Here is a 13,357-nt window from a genome sequence, read left to right as displayed (position 1 = left end):
TTTGATTGCGAGGCATACCATGTCTTCAAGATGATGATTTTTATCTGTCAAGGACTGTAACTCTTCTTCCTTTCTACTGAGAGATGATGTTAATCTATCACAGCTTCCTTTCCATGTTTCCATTTCACCTTGTTGTAATTTAGTTGCATCTTTAAGTCTTCATTGGCTTTACGCAATTTCTGAAGATTGAAAAGATTCAAATTCTTTCTGTCACATTGATTCATTTGGACTTTAAATATTATCATGTATGTGTACTTGAAATTATGAAAATAAAGCATTTAGCAAAATTCCATTGGGTTTTTCTTAATAACTCAACTTGCCTTAAGCTCAGTTTCTTATTTGCAGACATCAAATTCATGTTTGGTAATGGAATTTGTGGTATGTGATACTTTTTGCAAGTAATGTGAAGGATCACAACTTGACATCTCCTTCCCGACTGGACTTTATGGTATGACAACTGGTGCATATAGATCTATTGAAAGATGTGCAGCAAAGAGATAAGCTAAAGCAAGAGATGTCATAATACTAAACTACTGAAATATAATATCAAGTTCAATCCTTACCGCTTCTAACTCATGATTTCTATCTTCTAATTGTGATTTATCTACTTTTATTTCTTTATATTCATTCTACAAATTATGATTCTATAAATCATTATGTTATTGTATGAATCATGATTCTATAAAATCATTATGTTATTCTATAAATCATTATGTTATTCTATAAATCATGATTCTATAAATCATGATTCTATAAATCATTGTTATTTTATAATTCATTATGTTATTGTGTAAATCATGATTCAATAAATCATTATCTTATTCTATAAATCCTGATTCTATAATCATTATGTTAATCTATAAATCATTATGTTAGTCTATAAATCATGATTCTATAAATCATTATGTTATCATATAAGTCATGTTTCTATAAATCATTGTCATACTACTAAACTACAATTACAACAAATAATGATGTTATTTCTATAGATCATCATGTAATTCTAAAATCATTATGTAATTTTTTTTACAAATCATAATGCTTTTTTTATAAATATTTATGCTATTCTATAAATAATTATTCATGTTCATACTGTGTTATTGAACCCCTTATGCTATCAAATAAAATCATTGAATCATAAAAGCAGTGAATAACCTATTAGCATAGTTTTAAAGCAAGGAATACAGTAAAATATATCAGATACCACTACCAATAAAACTATTCAGCCCTCCACAAGAGACCAAGAAGGTATCTTCTTGATAGTTTTCTATCTCAGCCGTCCATAGAAACTTTTAGATTAGAATAACTAAAATTTAGTAATATAAACATTAACTAGTGCTGACCTTTAACCTAAAATAATTATCTTCTAATATTTCTAAATCTCTTTGATCTTCTCGACCTTGACCTTCACAAATCTGAAAAAAATATTATACTATACTCAAAATCAATTAATAGCTCTGGATTTTTAATGTGCAACTAAATGCATGAGATATAAAACATAGCATAAACACCTATACATACAATTTCATAAGATATAAACATAGACCTATAGATACAATTTCATAAGATATAAAACATAGACCTATGGATACAATTTCATAAGATATAGAACATACCATAAACACCTATAGATACAATTTGATAAGATATAAAACATTCCATAAACACCCATGCACAGTTATATTTATTAGCAGCAGAAATGAACCTTTTGAACACTGAAGCCATAAATGCTGAAGTGTTTGAGGTTATTGTTGTTACATGACATCATTTGGTAAGTGCTGCTTTACTGGCTGCAATTTACCTATTTCATACATTTTGTTTCCATTAAAGAAGCCAATAATATTAGGAGTAACATTATTAAACATAGTAGTTCATGATTTTACCTGTGTAAGTCGTTCTATCTCTATCTGTTGTCTATGTTTCTCCTGTTCAGTGAGGTCTATTTGTTGTTGTAATAAATTGCGACTATTCTCTAACATATTGACCTGTTCCACTGCTCGCTCATAATATGCTTTAACAGAGGCCAATTCTGTTGATAACTCTTCACACACCTGGAAAATATCAAAACATGTGTTCACAAACAAAAAATTCTAATTGATTGAGATAAACAGGTTTTTTTTTCTCAAGAAATCGACTCTAGGTCCTATCTTGCAATCTTACTCTTCACTAAGGATTTTGTGGTGCTATTGCTATTCACAAGCTCACCAGTGCAGTGTTATGGTCTCCTCTGATACACTTAGTCTAAAAAGCAAACAGTGAAAATTATTAAATCAAGAATACCTTTTTAACTGCATTCAACTCTTCCTCCATATTGCGTACCTCATCGTACTTCTGAGAATCAGTAAAACGTTTCCTTGTTAATTGAGACTGGTGTTCTGTGACTTGTTCTTCCAGTAACTCTTTGTGCTTTAAAGTCAAAATCATAATGGATCAGATACATGTTTAGCCTAACCATAACATTAGCAGCTATCATAAAGTAAGAATACAAGTACGGCAGTCAACTTAAATTGTAATTTGGATCACAATACAAGCTTATATTATGATATCGAACAGCTTTGTATCCTGGTACAATATAGTCTCTTTTTTTCTTTGTAACTATCAGAAATACATAATGGTTTTCCTCACCTTCAAAAGTTCCTCTTTATCTAATAACAATTGTTGTAGTTTATGATTGCTTTCTAATTTCTCTTGAAACAGCCTATCTTTATCTGCAGTGACAGAGTGCAATCTTGATCTTAGATCTGTTATTGTAGATTGATAATTCTCCACTTGTTTACTAGAGCGATTTTTATCCTGAAAGTGTCCAGACTTTGGAAATTAGAATAATACATCATTTTTAAACAAACAAATTACAGGAGTTTGTAAGGATTTCTGAGCAATGATCTTTCCCAGAAAATCACAGAACTCTGTTTACAAAAACAAATTTCACAGATAAATAAACAGGCAATATCTTTATTTAGTACATATTCAATTTAGAAATAATGCTATCTGCTACTTACTTTTATGATTAGATTGAATACATTATCTTACCTCAGATATATTTCTGAAATTATTAGACACTCTGTCATTCTCCTCTTTAACAGCATGTAACAAATTTCTTAATTCCACCATTTGACCTGCCATTTCATGAATTTTCTTACTCAGTATTGTATTTTCCTACAAGACAGTTTTGTAATCAAATGAAGATATTTAAGTGCAATGAAAGAGTCAATTTGAAGTAACATACTGTATAATTGTTAATATAATGCACACAACTTCTTACAATTGAATAAATCTGGACAAATCATGGTATGTTTAAATTTGCTTCAAAGATTGCTGCACTTTAACGACATAGTCATCTACTTAACCTTTTCAACTTCTGCTTCTTTACTACCTTGCTATCAGTAGAATTCATGAATTATTGCTAGCAATTGTAAACTGGTATGAACATTAAGGCGCCATCTTAACTGTAGTGTAAGATTTCTTTTTGACAATACCTCTGTTAATCTGCTCACATCATTCTTTAGAATTTTATTTTCTTCATCCATGGGACTGTGTTTAAACTGAGTTAATGTCAGTGATTCCTTTAGTATTTCTAGTTCTTGTTGTAATCCATCTTTTTCCTTTAAAAAGACAACAATCTCAGTGTTATGAATAGAATGTTGGAGGTAGTTAGTCCGTCTTTTGGTATGTTGTTCAGAAAAGGGTAGGAAATACTTTTGGGCTGCAATTATATACTTCCAAAATATAAATACTGCATCCATATGCTTGATTCATTCCAGTCCTCTAAGCCTATGTTAAATGTAAGAGAGTAAAGAAAAATGTCCTTTATCAAATCATTCCATATTTTTCATTTGACTGTGCCAAACAAGTTTGAGAATTCAGTTTAGACAATTTGTTAGTATATATGTTAAACGAAGACAATCACAGTGAGTCACAATAATACTAAGACATGACTGGTAAAAATAAGCAAATCAACATCCCTGCTACTTACCATCTGTAGGCGACAGTTTTCTTCCTCTAATAAAGTAAGAGCAGTTGTAGTTTGATTTAATAAACTGGTTCGTTTATCATTTTCATTGGTTGTATGTAGATGTTGGTTTTGTAGGGACTTTAACTGGAAGTCTAACATGTCAATTCTGTAAAGAAACAGAATTAAATTGTTTGAAGTACATGTAACATTGACTAATATAGTAGCTTGACGTTTTCTTTCAGATCATAACATCAACAAGATCAAAGACAAGATCTGATCAAAACTGTAACCTCTATCGAGTGCAGAAACAAATTTTGATATATTTTGGCTGAGTCAAGGGGGAATATCGAATTCATACGAGATCTCACCCATCACAACAGCTGTAAGAAAATTTAATGTTTGCATGTAGACTTTTAATGACAATCTTTCCACTGAATGTCCTTTTTTCAATCACTTTACTTTATACATACTCTAATCTATAAGACTGTTTCATTGGATAAATTGATTTTTTAAAAAGAAAATGAACAATTGATTACTGACCTATCTTGCATCTCCTGTCTTAACCTTAAATTATCATTCTTTAATCTATCATTATCATCTTCATATTGTTGTAATCCAGATATTTTTCTTCTGTATTCCTTCAATAATTCATTCACAAATAAAACAATTTCTCTAAAAGGTGTTGTGAGAAATTGAGAAAGTTTGTAACTTAAACAGTACTGAGAACACTGATTGGATGATATATTGCAGAGATTGTATTTACCAATCCAATTTCTCAAATTGAAAATCGTAAGTTACTTGTAGACAACAAAGATGTGAGATGTTGATGCTTTAGATATGGTACGGAGGCCTAGTGTGATTGAGATTTGTAGAAGTTGAAAGTTAAGGGTAGAAAAGTTCTTCACAGGAGAACCTTCATTCTGCCACAGGAATTGTTAATCTGTGAGAATTCTTTTAGTACCATACACTCACCCTCTCTTTACATTTCAAATCTTCAACAATAAAACTGTTATCTTTGGCTGCTGTCTCTATCTTATTTAACCTGTCATTCTGAAGCTAGAAGTAAATTTATATTGATAAATATTAATCAATCCCAGTGGTGGAGCCAGGTTTACTTCCGAAGGAGGGGACGGGATATTACATAGTTTTTTACTGTGAACTCCTTTCTATAAAAATATTCCACATTTAAAATCTGATGTAATGAAAATATACAAGCTGAAACCTTAGAGAATGAAAATATTTACCATATTCCTGGGGTCTTGTCTAGGTCAATGTTTTGGAGGATTCGCCCAGTTTCTCATTCTGAATATATGACCAAAGATATACACTACCTGTAATGTATCCTGTGCCTCTTTAAGTTTATGTACCAATAAGTTGCGTCTATGTTCACTGTCTTGTAAAGAATCATGAAGTCCTCTAACAGAACCATCATGACTAAAATGATGAGGACTAGAAGATCGTGATGTTGCTTCACTCAGACATCCTGTTAATCTACTCAGTGAGGCTGACCGTCGTAATCTGGGTGGTGAGGAACTAAACTCATCTGAGGACCTGTGACGATTTCTTCCACGACTTGTCATTACTCCTGATCTAAAATTAAAGATATTTTATTTCATATCCTTTATATTGTGTAATTCAGTAGGAATGGAAAAATACTTCACAAAGATAAGCTTGATTTCTTTTATTTGAACATTTGATGAATTCAATATCTGTACCATTTGTTAATATTCCAATTTCTTACCCAAATCCACTATCAGAGTCTGGAAAGAGAACTGGAAGATCATGCACAGCTTTCATAGGACCTGAGCGGCCTGGACTACCACGAACAGGAATATGGTCATAATACTGCATTTTTATTGGTTGATCATCTGTAACATCATCGTAGTCTAATGTACAGTCAGGCTAAAATAATAAGATCATGAAATAATGGAACACAATATATGGTATACTACTACTTTGAATCAATATTGTACATGATGTTCTAGCATTTTACATTGTCATCATCTAATGAAAATAAACATATACAAGATCAATAAAAAGATCAACATTGATCTGAGACATCAAATACATGAGTTGAATTAAATATCCTGATCTGTCCACAAATCTTTCAGATCTTATGTTTTTCTCTTCCAAAATGAGAAATTTTTTTTAAAACAGCTAGTTATGTTTGTTACTCAGGGGGCCCTCACACCATAGCGATCACCAGTTGCGTATGATTGCAAATAAGAATAGCTGTCATAAGTTTCGAATGCACCTCGCATGAGGTTATTCACGCCAACTTTCATTATTGGCAACCATACACAAATGATGAGCGCACCTTAACTCAAAATAGTCAATTGATAGATTAATGTTCCATAAAATTAAACAATATCCAAAATCATGCCATACCATAGACACATCTGAGACTTATTTAGACTTATTCAACTTATTTTTAACTGCTACACAACTGTTCAATGTAATGCCTCTGTTCAATATCAACTCTCACAAAACAAGTCAGTATAGTTGTAGATGACAGAATCAAAGCAGATCAATTTGATTGATTAATCAATCAACTGTGTCAACCATTATCAACCTATAGTTAATTATTTCCTATCATTATACACATCTGACAATCACAGACAATCAGGTTAATGAAAGATTAGACAGGTAGACAATACAGACTGATTATAAACAAAATAACCTATAAAACACTGGTTATAAACAAAAATAACGTAAAACCCTTATAGGAAAAATAACCTACAAAATGTAAGTCATAAACAAAATCACCTACCAAAACACTGGTTGTTATAACCTACAAAACCCTGGTTGAACACAAAATATCTTTGAATACACTAATTATAAACAAAACAACTTACAAACCTTAATTACAAAAACCAACTAAATATGGATTATTAACAAAATAACCTAAATAAAGCTGGTGAACCAAAATAACCACATAACGCTGGTGAAGCAAAATAACCTACATAATGCTCGTGAAACAAAATAACTTACATAAATCTGGTGAAACAAAATGACCTACATAACGCTGGTGAAACAATATAACCTACATAACACTGGTGAAACAAAATGGTGACATAAGATACGGCATTCACAACAACAATACAATGTTTTACAGTCCAAAACTGTCTGTATCACTTTTCAAAAACATTTAGGACATAAAGTTTGTCTTTGGTTGATTATTGTTGAATATGATAAATTGTGATTGCTAACCTAACCATTAAATTTTAAGCAATAATTACATGTTAAGAGTTATTAGTTGAAATTCAGTTTAATAAAAAAGTGAAAAAATAATCAGGGGAATGCATCCTTTAAGTACACTTTTTAAAGATATAACCTGTGTACAACTGAGAAGCTTTCCATCATTAATACCCCTAAGCAAACTTCTCTAATCTCCTCTCAAAGTGTAGACATGAGAATAAGTTCTACAGTAGGGACACAGGCTGAAAATGGGGTAAGTTGTCTGAAAATCGCACAGAGTGAAACTCTGAGAAACAACATGTTTTTGTATTTCTATTTGCTCTACAATTGATGTATTAAGCACTATTTTAACAGTGTGAATTTTTCATTATTGTTTCTGAAGGATTTATCTATAATACATTATTAATTCTTAGAGAATAGACAAACAATCTATCATGTAAGTCTTACCTTGAAAGAAAGATTTCTCATGAGATATTATACCATTGTATGATGATATAGCAATATATATATAATTTAGTATGTTTTCTTAAGAAATCAAAAACTATCTCTCAGAATGATAAGAATCTTTATTAATAAATAATAATATATCAAAGTTATAAAGTCAATTTAAAATTTCCAATCATGTAAAACTACTGCTATAACAACAATATTTTAGCTTATTTAGTGATGCAAATTGTTTACTTATATCAAATTAAACGAGAAATAGATACACCACCTTAGTCTAGAAAGTTTTCTTCAATTGATCAATGACATGATATCACTTCACAACAGTGTTTGTCAACTTAGCATTCCTTTGGATAATGAACAACTTGATTAAGTTGTTTCGAAACCTGCGCCTTCTAGAGTGTCTGGTTTCAAATTCTACTGTAATTGTTTTCTAAAATGTAACTTAGTATAAAAAGTATGTCATTAGCACATATCTGTCACCATGTAGTTTCAAGTAAATCAATATAGATAAAGAGAAAGCCTATAATAGTAAGATTAATATTCACATTTATCTCTACCATAATTTCCTTTAAATAATCATCATTCACTTCATAACATTCGGTAATTACCAAACATTGATAACATAAACATCAAGATCCCCCAAAAATTGGAATGCTGAAGTATACACTGGCCTCAGAAAACTCTTTGGTCTATGTCATGTCACAAATTGGAATGCTGAAGTATACACTGGTCTCAGAATACTCTTTGGTCTATGTCATGTCACGTATATAGAATTATTCTTAAGTAAAATCTATTTGAAAAAAAAAAGATACTGTCAGTACTGTCAGTTGTAGCCTTGCTCCACTTGCACCTTTGGCTGTTGAAATAGAAAGTGAAATAAAAAGGATTTTTGAAGGAATTGTGCGATTTTTGTATATCTTACTTCTTCTGAAGACTATTTACATATATTCAAGATCCGAATCAACCCTCCAAAAAGGCAAATATCCCTTTAATTCTATAATATTTTCTAAATTTATCTTTTTATCTTATTTATAAGAAAAATCAATGTTGTAATCAAAGTATTAATATAAAGTTGTAATGTCATCAGGTATATAATCTAATTATAAAATTCTATATTACAAATAGTATTCTATTCCTTTTATAAAAATATTGTTTATTGTTTAAAGGTGCACTTCATGAAATTTAACAAAACTTTAAAACTTATTAAATTCATCTTGTCTACTCAATATTGGCTAACATACTTATACAAGCTTGCACTGATGGCTCAGTCAGATTATAGTCAGTCCATATAACCCATGGACATTTTTAATAAATGCTTCACATCACTTTTTTATATGAAATTTTCGACTAATCAAAAATAAACACTTTTTACAAGTTTTTAAAGTATTTATGTATGGTAATAATAAATTGCATGCAAGTGGCATCATTGGTTATTTCCGAGTTAGCGACATTACCAATCATGATTTATAAACAGGACTCTGGTGGATTTCAAAAACCTGGAATTCTCTAAATATGTAAAAACTAGGTTCCTAGCCATGGATACCAGCAAAATAAGGAACAAAATTTTTGACTATTTTTTGAATTATAATATTTTATTAAAAATCCGCAGGTGATATGATAGCAATTCAGTATTTTGGGTAATAAGTTCTGCTCACTGTAAACCTTGTAATAAACTCTTAGGTTCATCTTTTCCAGGCAAGGTAATGAAGTGTCCTAACAGTTCTGAAAATAGTATGTATAATGTTTCCCCATTTGGTTTCTACTCAGCAAAAATTTAAATAAATGAGAAATGGCCCTTACCCTCATTATTTCTATGTCCATTTAATCCAGACTCAAAGGTATTATAACTAGTGATCACTACTGATTGATTGCCTAGTGTAGTTGAGTATTGATCAGACATTGAAGGTAGGGTAGGGTACATGTTTCAACTTGTCTTCTCCACTTTATATTCTACTATTATATTACCCTACTAATGTTTTAGTTTGATTAGTTTGACAGATAATAAGTAGGTAAAAATTGAACCAATCTAAACATATTGGATTCCACTATATGTATGGCAATAGCTTGAATTTTATTGAGGTGGACACACAATGAATTGTACAATCAGGAAAAATTTTCATATCCTTATAAAAAATTCAATTGGCAAGAAATTTTCAACATATACAACACATGATTTAAAATCAAAGAGTTTTAAAGAGATTGTCAAGAGGTTTACTAAATTTTTCATGTGTATCAGAGATGCTGATAGCATCGATTTGCACCATTCCAATTTTCAATCAGACGTCTGTTCCTGCAATTCCTGTAAAACTAAGTGTTTGATGATGCCACTAATCGTCAAATAAGGAAGAGCTATGGAAACTTTCACTTGTGGGAAACTTTAAACATAGAGTGTTAATTTATATTTTATAAATCCATGACTTCTACAAAACCTGATTCAGATACAAAAGAACTTATTGTGAATGATTCTCATTCTGTCTATGATGTTTGTATCACATCATAGAGCCATCATGAATTAGGTATTTTCTGTGTGTCTTTTTGTCTAAATTATATAAATATCATAGTATGTTTGAAAAATAAATGTCTTATCAGTTTTGAACTTGTACTGGAGATATACAATGTACAGTGTTTACATTCTTACCTACTTCTACTGTAGGTATGAAGCCTTTATGAACTGTGCTACTGTTTATTGAGGAGTATTTAACCCCTATTTGTTTACCCTTATATCTCACTTATTACTGTATTGACTATATACTAACTTGATATTACAAGACTTGGAAATTTACATCAAAGAAACCATGCAGAAAATAATAATTTGTAGGTTATTTTAAATAAATTTGAAAGGATTTGCTTTTTCACCTCAGCACATATTTTGATAATTCTTTTCAATTTGGTATCTGTGGTATTTGAAATGGTCTTCTGGTACTAATACAGCAAACAAAGTGTTGTTAAAGTAAATCTATGCCAGTGTTCTACAATAACCTATGATGTCAATAAAATAGGTAGATATGCTTCATTAAATTCAATAGCAATGTTGTTGCTCCTTGACGTAAGATCACTTACTCATTCTGGAGCAACTCTTTCTGCTATTCACCATTCATCGGCTGGGAACATTGATTTTCACCTTCCAATTCTTTATTTTTTTTCTTGCAATATAATGGAATTGTGTCTGACTGGAAATTAGAATGGTGCATATCTTTTGGGTCCCTGATACACATAAAAAATTGAGAAAACCTCTTTACTAAGCCTTTGAACTAATTTTGTTATATATTTACAATGAAGACTACATTTGAACTAAATATAATAAATATTTACCACCTTACACTTACATTCAATGTTTAAATCCTTTAAAAGCACACTTTATAAATAAATCAAAGAATTTCAAAGTAAATTTGTGTCTGAGGTTATGAAAGACTTACATGATAGTAAAAGAGTCTTAATAGATATAACGGTTGTATAGATAGGTAGGTAGTAAACAGATTCTTATTAAACTGTATTCAGGATATAAATTGTAAGGTTAAAAAGATTAAATTTATCTCACTGATATAAATATATCAATTATAAATATATTCATCTTAAATAAAGACGTTCTTCAAATAGATTACATAGGACAATCTAATAACTATTGCTATGTATAGGATAAAACATGGCAGACGGTTTTTACATTTAAAATCCTGCATCCTGAGAGGAAGTTTCAGAGGGGGAGCGTTTTAAATGTCATAAAAACATGTTTTATTTTAAACCAGGCCAACCTATTTTTCTATTCAAAACAATGCAATGAGGCGACCTGAAGTTTACAAGATTGAATACAAATGTAAACTAGAATAATGCACTTCAGTATTTCACTTTCCAATTTCTAAAAATGTGATACTGAGAAATTCTTTTACCAGCTCAGTCAACGATCTATATCACTTCTCAGAATGATATCAAGTGTCTGGTTCTTATACAATACAACAAAAGTGTACCACACCAATTCAGATTTTATTCACTTCCAGGGCATCCTTGAGTAAACTCTTACCAATGACATCACAATATTGGTAATAACAAAACGTGAGATGGTAAATAATACTATGAAAGTGACATGTCATGAAACATCTCTGATGTCCAAAACTTGTAAAATCTAGATATCTAGAATGTTTAGAGGGCCAACTCCTTTCAATACAAGTTTATATATAAACAGGTGATATATTGAACTACCTAGTAATTTATAAATTATTGACAATACTCTTGACAAATGTATAGAAATTGATATTAGGTTGAGTAATTTATAATGAGTAGTAGTATTGATAGCTGTTGACAAACAATTGTTCATGGTTATTGTGTTTGGCAGTTTGTAAAACATGGCAGGGAATGTCCAACAAATATATAAGTTGAAAGGGTTATTGTTTATCATTTTTCAGAAATTCAGGCATGAGACAGACAAATATAGACATCTCATCTACTATGGTGTAAAGATACCATGAATCTTGGTCTGCGATTATTTCTATTTTCATACGTCTAACAAATTCCTTGCACGCATTTCGACTCCTTGGAAATTTTCTCCAATCCACTAATTGTACTAATAATTTACTAATATCAAAGCAGCATGCACACAGGCATCTGTTTCTATCAATAGTCGACTCTATCTACATATAGTATATATACTATGTAAATAGGGTCGACAATTGATAGAAACAGATGCCTGTGAGCATGTGTGTGTGTATGTGAAACAAACTGATAAATTACAAAATATCACATTAAAATTTCTATTTTTTTTTTCGGAAATTAAATATTCAAATTACCTTCCAAAATTTCTTCCAATTGTAGAAAGAAGGAAATAAAACACCTTCCATGTGTCCCTTGAATTGAACACTTTATTCCTTTCAGTCTTCACAACAGTTATATATAAAACTTCATTCATTTAATGTATTGAAATGATTGAGTGATTATCCTGGATTAGACCTATATACTTGTCAACTCCTATGTATTACATTGAGAACAAAAAGAGATCATCCTTGGAGATATGTTTGGAATTCAATACAAACATTGAAAACATACTGTGCCAAGCAATATGAGTATTCAGTGGCAGCATCAGTAGGGGTACATTTTTCCCCCAGTACCCCCACTTCATTTTTAAGAAATTTTAATGTTTTTGCCCCGATATGTGTTTAATCAAATGCACCAATCAATTTTAGTTTTCAAATATTTTTTGGGGTGGGGGAGAGCCCTATATTGAATGTTTACATCCACAGTAATACCGTTTTGAGAATCTTTCCTCAGAAGACGGTGTCACCACTGTGTTTGAGAACTTACTTAAGTAACTTATCAAAGAAACTTCATTAAAGAAGCTGCATTATAGAATACACTAATTCTTATGCTCCTGATGATTTTGTGTATTGATTCTGTCCATTTATGGTAATGTTAGTTTTACTTTGGTCAATTCCTATTTTCTATCATATTCATGAATTCGATGAAATTAAAAAATAAAAAGTCCTACTTACCTACCTTTGAACATGCTATGATTGTCTTCTGCTGGATTAACATAAATCCTTAAACCTTATCACTGACTATAGACAATCCTTAGATTACATTGTTCACAAGTCAACAAGTTTTATAACACAATATCATAGATTGATTCAACTAAACAGGTGATTTATGATCTATTCATGTCTTTTGGTTTATAGTCAATACTTATATTGGTCATTTATATACCTTCTAATGTTAAAATATACCATTAGCTTCTGTGGACCAATAGTCTAAATTATCTGTAGGTCACTTTTATGA

The sequence above is a fragment of the Lottia gigantea genome (genome assembly GCF_000327385.1).
Source record: "Lottia gigantea unplaced genomic scaffold LOTGIsca_1, whole genome shotgun sequence".
NCBI classification, from domain to species: Eukaryota; Metazoa; Mollusca; class Gastropoda; family Lottiidae; genus Lottia; species Lottia gigantea.
The sequence above is the reverse complement of the archived record's forward strand: the minus strand, read 5'-3'. Positions refer to the sequence as shown.